This window comes from Gorilla gorilla, chromosome 3 (genome assembly GCF_029281585.2).
Source record: "Gorilla gorilla gorilla isolate KB3781 chromosome 3, NHGRI_mGorGor1-v2.1_pri, whole genome shotgun sequence".
NCBI classification, from domain to species: Eukaryota; Metazoa; Chordata; class Mammalia; order Primates; family Hominidae; genus Gorilla; species Gorilla gorilla.
The window spans coordinates 336,886-352,533 of NC_073227.2; positions in this window are offsets into that span (position 1 = coordinate 336,886).

Below are 15,648 nucleotides of genomic sequence, written 5' to 3' on the forward strand. Positions count from 1 at the left end.
GGAAATATGTACACCGCTATCTCTATAAACAAGGAAATATCTACACTTCTATCTCTGTAAACATGTAAATATCTACACCGCCATCTCTATGAACATGGAAATAACTACACCGCTATCTGTATAAAGATGGAAATATCTACACCGCCATCTGTATAAACATGGAAATATCTACACTGTTATCTGTATAAGGATGGAAATATCTACACCACCATCTGTATGAACCTTTGAATATCTACACAGCTATCTGTATAAATTTGGAAATGGCTATACCGCTATCTCTATAAACATGGAAATATCTACACCGCTATCTGTATAAACAAGGAAACATCTACACCTCTGTCTCTATAAACATGGAAATATCTACACCGCCATCTCCATAAACATGGAAATATCTACACAGCCATCTGTATAAACATGGAAATGTCTACACCGCTATCTGTATAAGGATGGAAATATCTACACCGCCATCTGTATGAACATGGATATATCTGCACCGCTTACTGTATAAACGTGGAAATGTCTACACCGCTCTCTCTATAAACATGGAAATACCTACACCGCTATCTGCTTAAACTAGGAAATATCTACACTTCTATTTCTATAAACAAGGAAATATCTACACCGCTATGCCTATTTACATGGAAATAAATACACCGCTATCTCTATAAAAATGGAAATATCTACACTGTCATCTCTTTAAACATGGAAATATCTACACGGACATATCTATTAACATGGAAATATCTACACCGCCATCTGTATAAACATGGAAATATCTACACCGCCATCTGTATAAAGATGGAAATATCTACACAGCTATCTGTATAAACATGGAAATATCTACACCGCTATCTGTATAAACATGGAAATATCTACACCTCTGTCTCAATAAACATAGAAATATCTACACCGCCATCTCCATAAAGATGGAAATATCTACACCGCCATCTGTACAAACACGGAAATATCTACACCGCTATCTGTATAAGGATGGAAATATCTACACCAGCATCTGTATGAAGCTTTAAATATCTACACCACTATCTGTATAAACGTGGAAATGTCTACACCGCTATCTCTATAAACATGGAAATATCTACACCGCTATCTGTTTAAACTAGGAAATATCTACACCTCTGTCTCCATAAACATGGAAATATCTACACCGCTATGCCTATTAACATGGAAATAACTACACCGTTATCTCTATAAACATGGAAATATCTACACCGCCATCTCTATAAACATGGATATATCTACACCGCCATCTGTATAAACATGGTAATATCTACACCGCTATCTGTATAAGGACGGAAATATCTACATCACCAAATGTATAAAGATGGAAATATCTACACCGCCATCTGTATAAACATGGAAATATCTACACCACCATCTATATAAACATGGAAATATCTACACGGCTATCTGTATAAGGATGGAAATATCTACACCGCCATCTGTAAGAACATGGAAATATCTACACCGCTATCTGTATAAACGTGGAAATGTCTACACCGCTATCTCTACAAACATGGAAATATCTACACCGCTGTCTGTATAAACTAGGAAATATCTACACCTCTATCTATATAAACATGGAAATACCTACACCGCTATGCCTATTTACATGGAAATAACTACACGGCTATCTCTAAAAACACGGAAATATCTACACTGCTATCTGTATAAACATGGAAATATCTACACAGCCATCTGTAGGAACATGTAAATATCTTCACTGTTATCTGTGAAAACATGGAAATATCTACACCGCCATCTCTATAAACATGGAAATATCTAAACCGCTATGCCTATTAACATGGAAATAACTACACCACTATCTGTATAAACATGGAAATATCTACACCGCCACCTCTATAAACATGGAAATAGCTACACCACCATCTGTATAAACATGGAAATATCCACAACGATATCTGTATAAGGATGGAAGTATCTACACCGCCATCTGTATGAACATGGATATATCTACACCGCTTACTGTATAAACGTGGAAATGTCTACACCGTTATCTCTATAAACATGGAAATATCTACACTGCCATCTCTATAAACATGGAAATATCTACACCCCCATCTCTATAAACATGGAAATATCTACACCGCTATCTGTGTAAACATGGAAATATCTACACCACCATCTGTATAAAGGTGGAAATATCTACACAGCCATCTGTATAAACATGGAAATGTCTACACCGCCATCTCTATAAACATGGAAATATCTACTCTGCTATCTGTATAAACGTGGCAATGTCTACACCGGTATCTCTATAAACATGGAAATATTTTCACCTCTATCTGTATAAACAAGGAAATATCTACACCTCTATCTCGATAAACATGGAAATATCTACACCGCCATCTCTATAAACATGGAAATATCTACAACGCTATGCCTATTAACATGGAAATAACTACACCGCTATCCCTATAAACATGGAAAAATCTACACCGCCATCTCAATAAACAAGGAAATACCTACACCGCCATCTGTATAAAGATGGAAATATCTACACCGCCATCTATATAAACATGGAAATATCTACACCGCCATTTGTATAAAGATGTAAATATCTACACAGCTATCTGTATAAACATGGAAATATCTACACCGCTATCTGTATAAACATGGAAATATCTACACTGCCATCTCTATACACATGGAAATATCAACACCGCCTTCTGAATAAACATGGAAATATCTACACCGTCATCTGTATAAACATGGAAATATCTACACCGCCGTCTGTATGAACATGGAAATATCTACACCGCCTTCTGTATAACGATGGAAATATCTACACAGCTAACTGTATAAACATGGAAATATCTACACCGCTATCTGTATAAACATGGAAATATCTACACCGCCATGTCTAAAAACATGGAAATATCTACACCGCCATCTGTATGAACATGGAAATATGTACACCGCCATCTGTATAGAGATGGAAATATCTACCCCGCCATCTGTACAAACATGGAAATATCTACACCGCTATCTCTATAAACAAGGAAGTATCTGCACCTCTATCTCTGTAAACATGTAAATATCTACACCGCCATCTCTATGAACATGGAAATTACTACACCGCTATCTGTATAAAGATGGAAATATCTACACCGCCATCTGTATAAACATGGAAATATCTACACTGTTATCTGTATAAGGATGGAAATATCTACACCACCATCTGTATGAACCTTTGAATATCTACACAGCTATCTGTATAAATTTGGAAATGGCTATACCGCTATCTCTATAAACATGGAAATATCTACACCGCTATCTGTAAAAACAAGGAAAAATCTACACTTCTGTCTCCATAAACATGGAAATATCTACACCGCCATCTCCATAAACATGGAAATATCTACACAGCCATCTGTATAAACATGGAAATATCTACACTGCTATCTGTATAAGGATGGAAATATCTACACCGCCATCTGTATGAACATGGATATATCTGCACCGCTTACTGTATAAACGTGGAAATGTCTACACCGCTATCTCTATAAACATGGAAATACCTACACCGCTATCTGTTTAAACTAGGAAATATCTACACCTCTATTTCTATAAACAAGGAAATATCTACACCGCTATGCCTATTTACATGGAAATAAATACACCGCTATCTCTATAAAAATGGAAATATCTACACTGTCATCTCTTTAAACATGGAAATATCTACACGGACATATCTATTAACATGGAAATATCTACACCACCATCTGTATAAACATGGAAATATCTACACTGCCATCTGTATAAAGATGGAAATATCTACACAGCTATCTGTATAAACATGGAAATATCTACACAGCTATCTGTATAAACATGGAAATATCTACACCTCTGTCTCAATAAACATAGAAATATCTACACCGCCATCTCCATAAAGGTGGAAATATCTACACCACCATCTGTACCAACACGGAAATATCTACACCGCTATCTGTATAAGGATGGAAATATCTACACCAGCATCTGTATGAAGCTTTAAATATCTACACCACTATCTGTATAAAAGTGGAAATGTCTACACCGCTATCTCTATAAAAATGGAAATATCTACACCGCTATCTGTTTAAACTAGGAAATATCTACACCTCTGTCTCCATAAACATGGAAATATCTACACCGCTATGCCTATTAACATGGAAATAACTACACCGTTATCTCTATAAACATGGAAATATCTACACCACCATCTCTATAAACATGGATATATCTACACCGCAATCTGTATAAACATGGCAATATCTACACCGCTATCTGTATAAGGACGGAAATATCTACATCACCAAATGTATAAAGATGGAAATATCTACACAGCCATCTGTATAAACATTTAAATATCTACACCGCCATCTCTATAAACATGGAAATATATACACCGCTATCTGCATAAACGTGGCAATGTCTACACCGCTATCTGTGTAAACATGGAAATATCTACACCGCTATCTGTACAAACATGGAAATATCTACACCGCTATCTCTATAAACATGGAAATAGCTACACAGCCATCTATATAAACGTGGAAATATCTACACTGCAATCTGTAGAACCTGGAAATATCTACACCGATATCTCTATAACCGTGGAAATATCTACACCGCTATCTGTATAAAAATGTAAATATCTACAATGCTATCTGTGTAAACATTGAAATATCTACCCCGCTATCTGTGTAAACATGGAAATACCTACACCGGTATCTCTATAAACATGGAAATATCTACAACGCCATCTGTGTGAGTATGGAAATATATACACCGTCATCTGTATAAACATGGAAATATCTACACCGTTATGTGTATGAAGATGGAAATATCTACACCGCCATCTGTACGAAGATGGAAATGTCTAAACCGCCAACTCTATAAACATGGAAATATCTACAGCGCCATTTGTAGGAACATGGAAATATCTACACCGCTTTCTGTATAAACATGGAAATACCTACATCACTAACTCCATAAAAGTGGAAATATCTCCATCGCTATCTGCACAAACTTGGAAATATCTACACCGCTATCTGTGTAAGCATGGAAACATCTACACCACCAGCTGTGGGAACATGGAAATATCTACGCTATCTTTGTAAACATGGAAATATCTACACCACTATCTGTATAAACTTGTAAATATCTACACAGCCATCTGCAGGAACATGGAAATATCTACAACGCTATCTGTATAAACATGGAAATATCTACACTGCCACCTCTATAAACATGGAAATACCTACACCACCATCTGTATAAAGATGGAAATATCTACACCGCCATCTATATAAACACGGAAATATCTACACCGCTACCTGTATAAACATGGAAATACCTACACCGCCATATCTAAAAACATGGAAATATCTACACCGCCATCTGTATGAACATGGAAATACGTACACCGCCATCTGTTTAGAAATGGAAATATCTACACCGCCATCTGTATAAACATGGAAATATCTACACCGCTATCTCTATAAACAAATAAATATCTAAAACTCTATCTCTGGAAACAAGGAAATATCTACACCGCCATCTCTATGAACATGGAAATAACTACACCGCTATCTGTATAAAGGTGGAAATATCTACACCGCCATCTGTATAAACATGGAAATCTCTACACCGCGATCTGTGTAAACATAGAAATATCTACACCGCTACCTGTGTAAACATGGAAATATATACACCGTTATCTCTATAAACATGGAAATATCTTCACCGCCATCTGTATGAACATGGAAATATCTACACCGCCATGTGTATTAGCATGGAAGTATCTACACTGCTATCTGTATAAACATGGAAATATCTACACCAATATCTCTATAAACATGGAAATATCTACACCCCTTTCTGTATAAATATGGAAATATCTACACCGCCATCTGTGTAAACATGGAAATATCTACACCGCTATCTCTATAAAAATGGAAATATCTACACCGGTATCTCTGTAAACATGGAAATATCTACAGAGTCATCTGTATAAACATGGAAATACCTACACCGCTATCTGTGTAAACATGGAAATAACTACACCGCTATCTCTCAAAACATGGAAAGATCTACACCATTATGTGTATAAAGATGGAAATATCCACACCGCTATCTGTATAAACATGGAAATATCTACACCACCATCTGTATGAACGTGGAATTGTCTAAACCGCCAACTCTACAAACATGTAAATATGTACACCGCCCTCTGTAGGAACATGGAAATATCTACAACGCTATTTGTGTAAATATGGAAATATCTACACCAGTATCTGTATAAACTTGGAAATATCTACACAGCCATCTGCAGGAACATGGAAATATCTACACCGCTTTCTGCATAAACATGGAAATATCTTCACCGCTATCTGCATAAAAGTGGAAATATCTACTCCGCTATCTGCATAAACTTGGAAATATCTACACCGCTATCTGTGTAAACATGGAAATATCTACAACACCAACTGTAGAAACATGGAAATATCTACACCGCTGTCTCTATAAACATGAAAATATCTACTCCACAATCTGCATAAACATATAAATATCTACACAGACATCTGTAGGAATATGTAAATATCTACACCGTTATCTGCATACACATGGAAATATCTACACCGCTATCAGTATAAACATGGAAATATCTACATCGCTATCTGTGTAAACATGGAAATATCTACACCGCTATCTGAGTAAACACGAAAATATCTACACCGCTATCTCTTAAAACTTGGAAATATCTACACCATCATGTGTATAAACATAGAAATATCTTCACCGCCATCCGTATGAACATGGAAATATCTGCACCGCCATCTGTATGAACATATAAATATCTACACCGCCATCTGTATTAAGATGGAGATATCTACACCGCTATCTGTATAAACATGGAAATATCTACACCGCTATGTGTATAAACGTGGAAATATCTACACCGCTACCTGTATCAACATGGAAGTATCAGCACCGCTATCGGTATGAACATGGCAATATCTACACGGCTATCTCTATGAACATGGAAATATCTACACCGCTATCTGTATGAACATGGAAATGTCTTCACCGCCATCTGTATGAACATGGATATATCTACACCGCTATCTTTATGAATATGGAAATATCTTCAACGCCATCTGTATGAACATGGATATATCTACACAGCCATCTGGATGAACATGGAAATATCTACACCGCTATCTGTAAGAACATGGAAATAGCTACACTGCTATCTGTATGAACATGGAAATATCTACACCGCTATCTCTTTGAACATGGAAATATCTACACCGCTATCTGTATGAACATGGAAATATCTTCACCGCCATCTGTATGAACATGGATATATCTACACAGCCATCAGGATGAACATGGAAATATCTACACCGCTATCTGTATGAACATGGAAATACATACACCGCTATCTGTATGAACATGGAAATATCTACACCGCTATCTCTATGAACATGGAAATATTTGCACCGCTATCTGTATGAACATGGAAATATCTTCACCACCATCTGTATGAACATGGATATGTCTACACAGCCATGTGGATAAACATGGAAATATCTACACCGCTATCTGTGTAAACATGCATACATCTTCACCGCTATCTGTATAAACATGGAAATATCTACACCGCTATCTTTATGTACATGGAAATATCTACACCTCTAACTGTTTGAACAGGGAAATATATACACCGCTATCTGCATGAAAACGGAAATATCTACACAGCTATCTGCTTATACATGGAAATATCTACACTGCTATCTCTTTACACATGGAAATAACTACACCGCTATCTGTATGAACATGGAAATATCTACACCGCCATCAGTATGAACATGGATATATCTGCAACGCCATCAGTATGAACATTTAAATATCTACACCGCCATCTGTATTAAGATGGAGATATCTACACCACTATCTGCATAAACATGGAAATATCTACACCGCTATCTGTATAAACATGGAAATATCTACACCGCTATGTGTATAAACATGGAAATATCTACACTGCTATCTGTATAAACATGGAAATATCTACTCCGCTACCTGTATAAATATGGAAATATCAGCACTGCTATCAGTATGAACATGGAAGTTTCTACACCGCCATCTGTATGAACATGGAAATATCTTCACCGCCATCCGTATGAACATGGAAATATCTGCACCGCCATCTGAATGAACATATAAATATCTACACCGCCATCTGTATTAAGATGGAGATATCTACACCGCTATCTGTATAAACATGGAAATATCTACACCGCTATGTGTATAAACATGGAAATATCTACACCGCTACCTGTATCAACATGGAAGTATCAGCACCGCTATCGGTATGAACATGGCAATATCTACACGGCTATCTCTATGAACATGGAAATATCTACACCGCTATCTGTATCAACATGGAAATGTCTTCACCGCCATCTGTATGAACATGGATATATCTACTCCGCTATCTTTATGAATATGGAAATATCTTCACCGCCATCTGTATGAACATGGATATATCTACACAGCCATCTGGATGAACATGGAAATATCTACACCGCTATCTGCAGGAACATGGAAATAGCTACACCGCTATCTGTATGAACATGGAAATATCTACACCGCTATCTCTTTGAAAATGGAAATATCTACACCGCTATCTGTATGAACATGGAAATATCTTCACCGCCATCTGTATGAACATGGATATATCTACACAGCCATCTGGATGAACATGGAAATATCTACACCGCTATCTGTATGAACATGCAAATATCTACACAGCCATCTGGATGAACATGAAAATATCTACACCGCTATCTGTGTAAACATGCATACATCTTCACCGCTATCTGTATAAACATGGAAATATCTACACCGCTACCTGTATAAACATGGAAATATCTACACCGCTATCTCTATGAACACGGAAATATCCACACCGCTATCTGTATGAACATGGAAATAGCTACACCTCTATCTGTATGAACATGGAAATATCTACAGCACTATCTGTATGAACATGGAAATATCTACACCGCTCTCTGTTTGAACAGGGAAGTATATACACCGCTATCTGCTTGAAAATGGAAATATCTACACAGCTATCTGCATATACATGGGAATATCTACACAGCTATCTCTTTACAAATGGAAATATCTACACTGCCATCTGTATGAACATGGAAATATCTACACCGCCATCTGTATGAACATGGAAATATCTGCACCGCCATCTGAATAAACATATAAATATCTACACCGCCATCTGTATTAAGATGGAGATATCTACACCGCTATCTGTATAAACATGGAAATATCTGCTCCGCTATGTGTATAAACATGGTAATATCTACACCGCTATCTGTATAAACATGGAAATATCTACACCGCTACCTGTATAAACATGGAAATATCAGCACCGCTATCATTATGAACATGGAAGTAACACCGCCATCTGTATGAACATGGAAATATCTTCACCGCCATCTGTATGAACATGGAAATATCTGCACCGCCATCTGTATGAACATATAAATATCTACACAGCCATCTGTATCAAGATGGAGATATCTACACCGCTATCTGTATAAACATGGAAATATCTACACCGCCATGTCTAAAAACATGGAAATATCTACACCGCCATCTGTATGAACATGGAAATATGTACACCGCCATCTGTATAGAGATGGAAATATCTACCCCGCCATCTGTACAAACATGGAAATATCTACACCGCTATCTCTATAAACAAGGAAGTATCTGCACCTCTATCTCTGTAAACATGTAAATATCTACACCGCCATCTCTATGAACATGGAAATTACTACACCGCTATCTGTATAAAGATGGAAATATCTACACCGCCATCTGTATAAACATGGAAATATCTACACTGTTATCTGTATAAGGATGGAAATATCTACACCACCATCTGTATGAACCTTTGAATATCTACACAGCTATCTGTATAAATTTGGAAATGGCTATACCGCTATCTCTATAAACATGGAAATATCTACACCGCTATCTGTAAAAACAAGGAAAAATCTACACTTCTGTCTCCATAAACATGGAAATATCTACACCGCCATCTCCATAAACATGGAAATATCTACACAGCCATCTGTATAAACATGGAAATATCTACACTGCTATCTGTATAAGGATGGAAATATCTACACCGCCATCTGTATGAACATGGATATATCTGCACCGCTTACTGTATAAACGTGGAAATGTCTACACCGCTATCTCTATAAACATGGAAATACCTACACCGCTATCTGTTTAAACTAGGAAATATCTACACCTCTATTTCTATAAACAAGGAAATATCTACACCGCTATGCCTATTTACATGGAAATAAATACACCGCTATCTCTATAAAAATGGAAATATCTACACTGTCATCTCTTTAAACATGGAAATATCTACACGGACATATCTATTAACATGGAAATATCTACACCACCATCTGTATAAACATGGAAATATCTACACTGCCATCTGTATAAAGATGGAAATATCTACACAGCTATCTGTATAAACATGGAAATATCTACACAGCTATCTGTATAAACATGGAAATATCTACACCTCTGTCTCAATAAACATAGAAATATCTACACCGCCATCTCCATAAAGGTGGAAATATCTACACCACCATCTGTACCAACACGGAAATATCTACACCGCTATCTGTATAAGGATGGAAATATCTACACCAGCATCTGTATGAAGCTTTAAATATCTACACCACTATCTGTATAAAAGTGGAAATGTCTACACCGCTATCTCTATAAAAATGGAAATATCTACACCGCTATCTGTTTAAACTAGGAAATATCTACACCTCTGTCTCCATAAACATGGAAATATCTACACCGCTATGCCTATTAACATGGAAATAACTACACCGTTATCTCTATAAACATGGAAATATCTACACCACCATCTCTATAAACATGGATATATCTACACCGCAATCTGTATAAACATGGCAATATCTACACCGCTATCTGTATAAGGACGGAAATATCTACATCACCAAATGTATAAAGATGGAAATATCTACACAGCCATCTGTATAAACATTTAAATATCTACACCGCCATCTCTATAAACATGGAAATATATACACCGCTATCTGCATAAACGTGGCAATGTCTACACCGCTATCTGTGTAAACATGGAAATATCTACACCGCTATCTGTACAAACATGGAAATATCTACACCGCTATCTCTATAAACATGGAAATAGCTACACAGCCATCTATATAAACGTGGAAATATCTACACTGCAATCTGTAGAACCTGGAAATATCTACACCGATATCTCTATAACCGTGGAAATATCTACACCGCTATCTGTATAAAAATGTAAATATCTACAATGCTATCTGTGTAAACATTGAAATATCTACCCCGCTATCTGTGTAAACATGGAAATACCTACACCGGTATCTCTATAAACATGGAAATATCTACAACGCCATCTGTGTGAGTATGGAAATATATACACCGTCATCTGTATAAACATGGAAATATCTACACCGTTATGTGTATGAAGATGGAAATATCTACACCGCCATCTGTACGAAGATGGAAATGTCTAAACCGCCAACTCTATAAACATGGAAATATCTACAGCGCCATTTGTAGGAACATGGAAATATCTACACCGCTTTCTGTATAAACATGGAAATACCTACATCACTAACTCCATAAAAGTGGAAATATCTCCATCGCTATCTGCACAAACTTGGAAATATCTACACCGCTATCTGTGTAAGCATGGAAACATCTACACCACCAGCTGTGGGAACATGGAAATATCTACGCTATCTTTGTAAACATGGAAATATCTACACCACTATCTGTATAAACTTGTAAATATCTACACAGCCATCTGCAGGAACATGGAAATATCTACAACGCTATCTGTATAAACATGGAAATATCTACACTGCCACCTCTATAAACATGGAAATACCTACACCACCATCTGTATAAAGATGGAAATATCTACACCGCCATCTATATAAACACGGAAATATCTACACCGCTACCTGTATAAACATGGAAATACCTACACCGCCATATCTAAAAACATGGAAATATCTACACCGCCATCTGTATGAACATGGAAATACGTACACCGCCATCTGTTTAGAAATGGAAATATCTACACCGCCATCTGTATAAACATGGAAATATCTACACCGCTATCTCTATAAACAAATAAATATCTAAAACTCTATCTCTGGAAACAAGGAAATATCTACACCGCCATCTCTATGAACATGGAAATAACTACACCGCTATCTGTATAAAGGTGGAAATATCTACACCGCCATCTGTATAAACATGGAAATCTCTACACCGCGATCTGTGTAAACATAGAAATATCTACACCGCTACCTGTGTAAACATGGAAATATATACACCGTTATCTCTATAAACATGGAAATATCTTCACCGCCATCTGTATGAACATGGAAATATCTACACCGCCATGTGTATTAGCATGGAAGTATCTACACTGCTATCTGTATAAACATGGAAATATCTACACCAATATCTCTATAAACATGGAAATATCTACACCCCTTTCTGTATAAATATGGAAATATCTACACCGCCATCTGTGTAAACATGGAAATATCTACACCGCTATCTCTATAAAAATGGAAATATCTACACCGGTATCTCTGTAAACATGGAAATATCTACAGAGTCATCTGTATAAACATGGAAATACCTACACCGCTATCTGTGTAAACATGGAAATAACTACACCGCTATCTCTCAAAACATGGAAAGATCTACACCATTATGTGTATAAAGATGGAAATATCCACACCGCTATCTGTATAAACATGGAAATATCTACACCACCATCTGTATGAACGTGGAATTGTCTAAACCGCCAACTCTACAAACATGTAAATATGTACACCGCCCTCTGTAGGAACATGGAAATATCTACAACGCTATTTGTGTAAATATGGAAATATCTACACCAGTATCTGTATAAACTTGGAAATATCTACACAGCCATCTGCAGGAACATGGAAATATCTACACCGCTTTCTGCATAAACATGGAAATATCTTCACCGCTATCTGCATAAAAGTGGAAATATCTACTCCGCTATCTGCATAAACTTGGAAATATCTACACCGCTATCTGTGTAAACATGGAAATATCTACAACACCAACTGTAGAAACATGGAAATATCTACACCGCTGTCTCTATAAACATGAAAATATCTACTCCACAATCTGCATAAACATATAAATATCTACACAGACATCTGTAGGAATATGTAAATATCTACACCGTTATCTGCATACACATGGAAATATCTACACCGCTATCAGTATAAACATGGAAATATCTACATCGCTATCTGTGTAAACATGGAAATATCTACACCGCTATCTGAGTAAACACGAAAATATCTACACCGCTATCTCTTAAAACTTGGAAATATCTACACCATCATGTGTATAAACATAGAAATATCTTCACCGCCATCCGTATGAACATGGAAATATCTGCACCGCCATCTGTATGAACATATAAATATCTACACCGCCATCTGTATTAAGATGGAGATATCTACACCGCTATCTGTATAAACATGGAAATATCTACACCGCTATGTGTATAAACGTGGAAATATCTACACCGCTACCTGTATCAAGATGGAAGTATCAGCACCGCTATCGGTATGAACATGGCAATATCTACACGGCTATCTCTATGAACATGGAAATATCTACACCGCTATCTGTATGAACATGGAAATGTCTTCACCGCCATCTGTATGAACATGGATATATCTACACCGCTATCTTTATGAATATGGAAATATCTTCAACGCCATCTGTATGAACATGGATATATCTACACAGCCATCTGGATGAACATGGAAATATCTACACCGCTATCTGTAAGAACATGGAAATAGCTACACTGCTATCTGTATGAACATGGAAATATCTACACCGCTATCTCTTTGAACATGGAAATATCTACACCGCTATCTGTATGAACATGGAAATATCTTCACCGCCATCTGTATGAACATGGATATATCTACACAGCCATCAGGATGAACATGGAAATATCTACACCGCTATCTGTATGAACATGGAAATACATACACCGCTATCTGTATGAACATGGAAATATCTACACCGCTATCTCTATGAACATGGAAATATTTGCACCGCTATCTGTATGAACATGGAAATATCTTCACCACCATCTGTATGAACATGGATATGTCTACACAGCCATGTGGATAAACATGGAAATATCTACACCGCTATCTGTGTAAACATGCATACATCTTCACCGCTATCTGTATAAACATGGAAATATCTACACCGCTATCTTTATGTACATGGAAATATCTACACCTCTAACTGTTTGAACAGGGAAATATATACACCGCTATCTGCATGAAAACGGAAATATCTACACAGCTATCTGCTTATACATGGAAATATCTACACTGCTATCTCTTTACACATGGAAATAACTACACCGCTATCTGTATGAACATGGAAATATCTACACCGCCATCAGTATGAACATGGATATATCTGCAACGCCATCAGTATGAACATTTAAATATCTACACCGCCATCTGTATTAAGATGGAGATATCTACACCACTATCTGCATAAACATGGAAATATCTACACCGCTATCTGTATAAACATGGAAATATCTACACCGCTATGTGTATAAACATGGAAATATCTACACTGCTATCTGTATAAACATGGAAATATCTACTCCGCTACCTGTATAAATATGGAAATATCAGCACTGCTATCAGTATGAACATGGAAGTTTCTACACCGCCATCTGTATGAACATGGAAATATCTTCACCGCCATCCGTATGAACATGGAAATATCTGCACCGCCATCTGAATGAACATATAAATATCTACACCGCCATCTGTATTAAGATGGAGATATCTACACCGCTATCTGTATAAACATGGAAATATCTACACCGCTATGTGTATAAACATGGAAATATCTACACCGCTACCTGTATCAACATGGAAGTATCAGCACCGCTATCGGTATGAACATGGCAATATCTACACGGCTATCTCTATGAACATGGAAATATCTACACCGCTATCTGTATCAACATGGAAATGTCTTCACCGCCATCTGTATGAACATGGATATATCTACTCCGCTATCTTTATGAATATGGAAATATCTTCACCGCCATCTGTATGAACATGGATATATCTACACAGCCATCTGGATGAACATGGAAATATCTACACCGCTATCTGCAGGAACATGGAAATAGCTACACCGCTATCTGTATGAACATGGAAATATCTACACCGCTATCTCTTTGAAAATGGAAATATCTACACCGCTATCTGTATGAACATGGAAATATCTTCACCGCCATCTGTATGAACATGGATATATCTACACAGCCATCTGGATGAACATGGAAATATCTACACCGCTATCTGTATGAACATGCAAATATCTACACAGCCATCTGGATGAACATGAAAATATCTA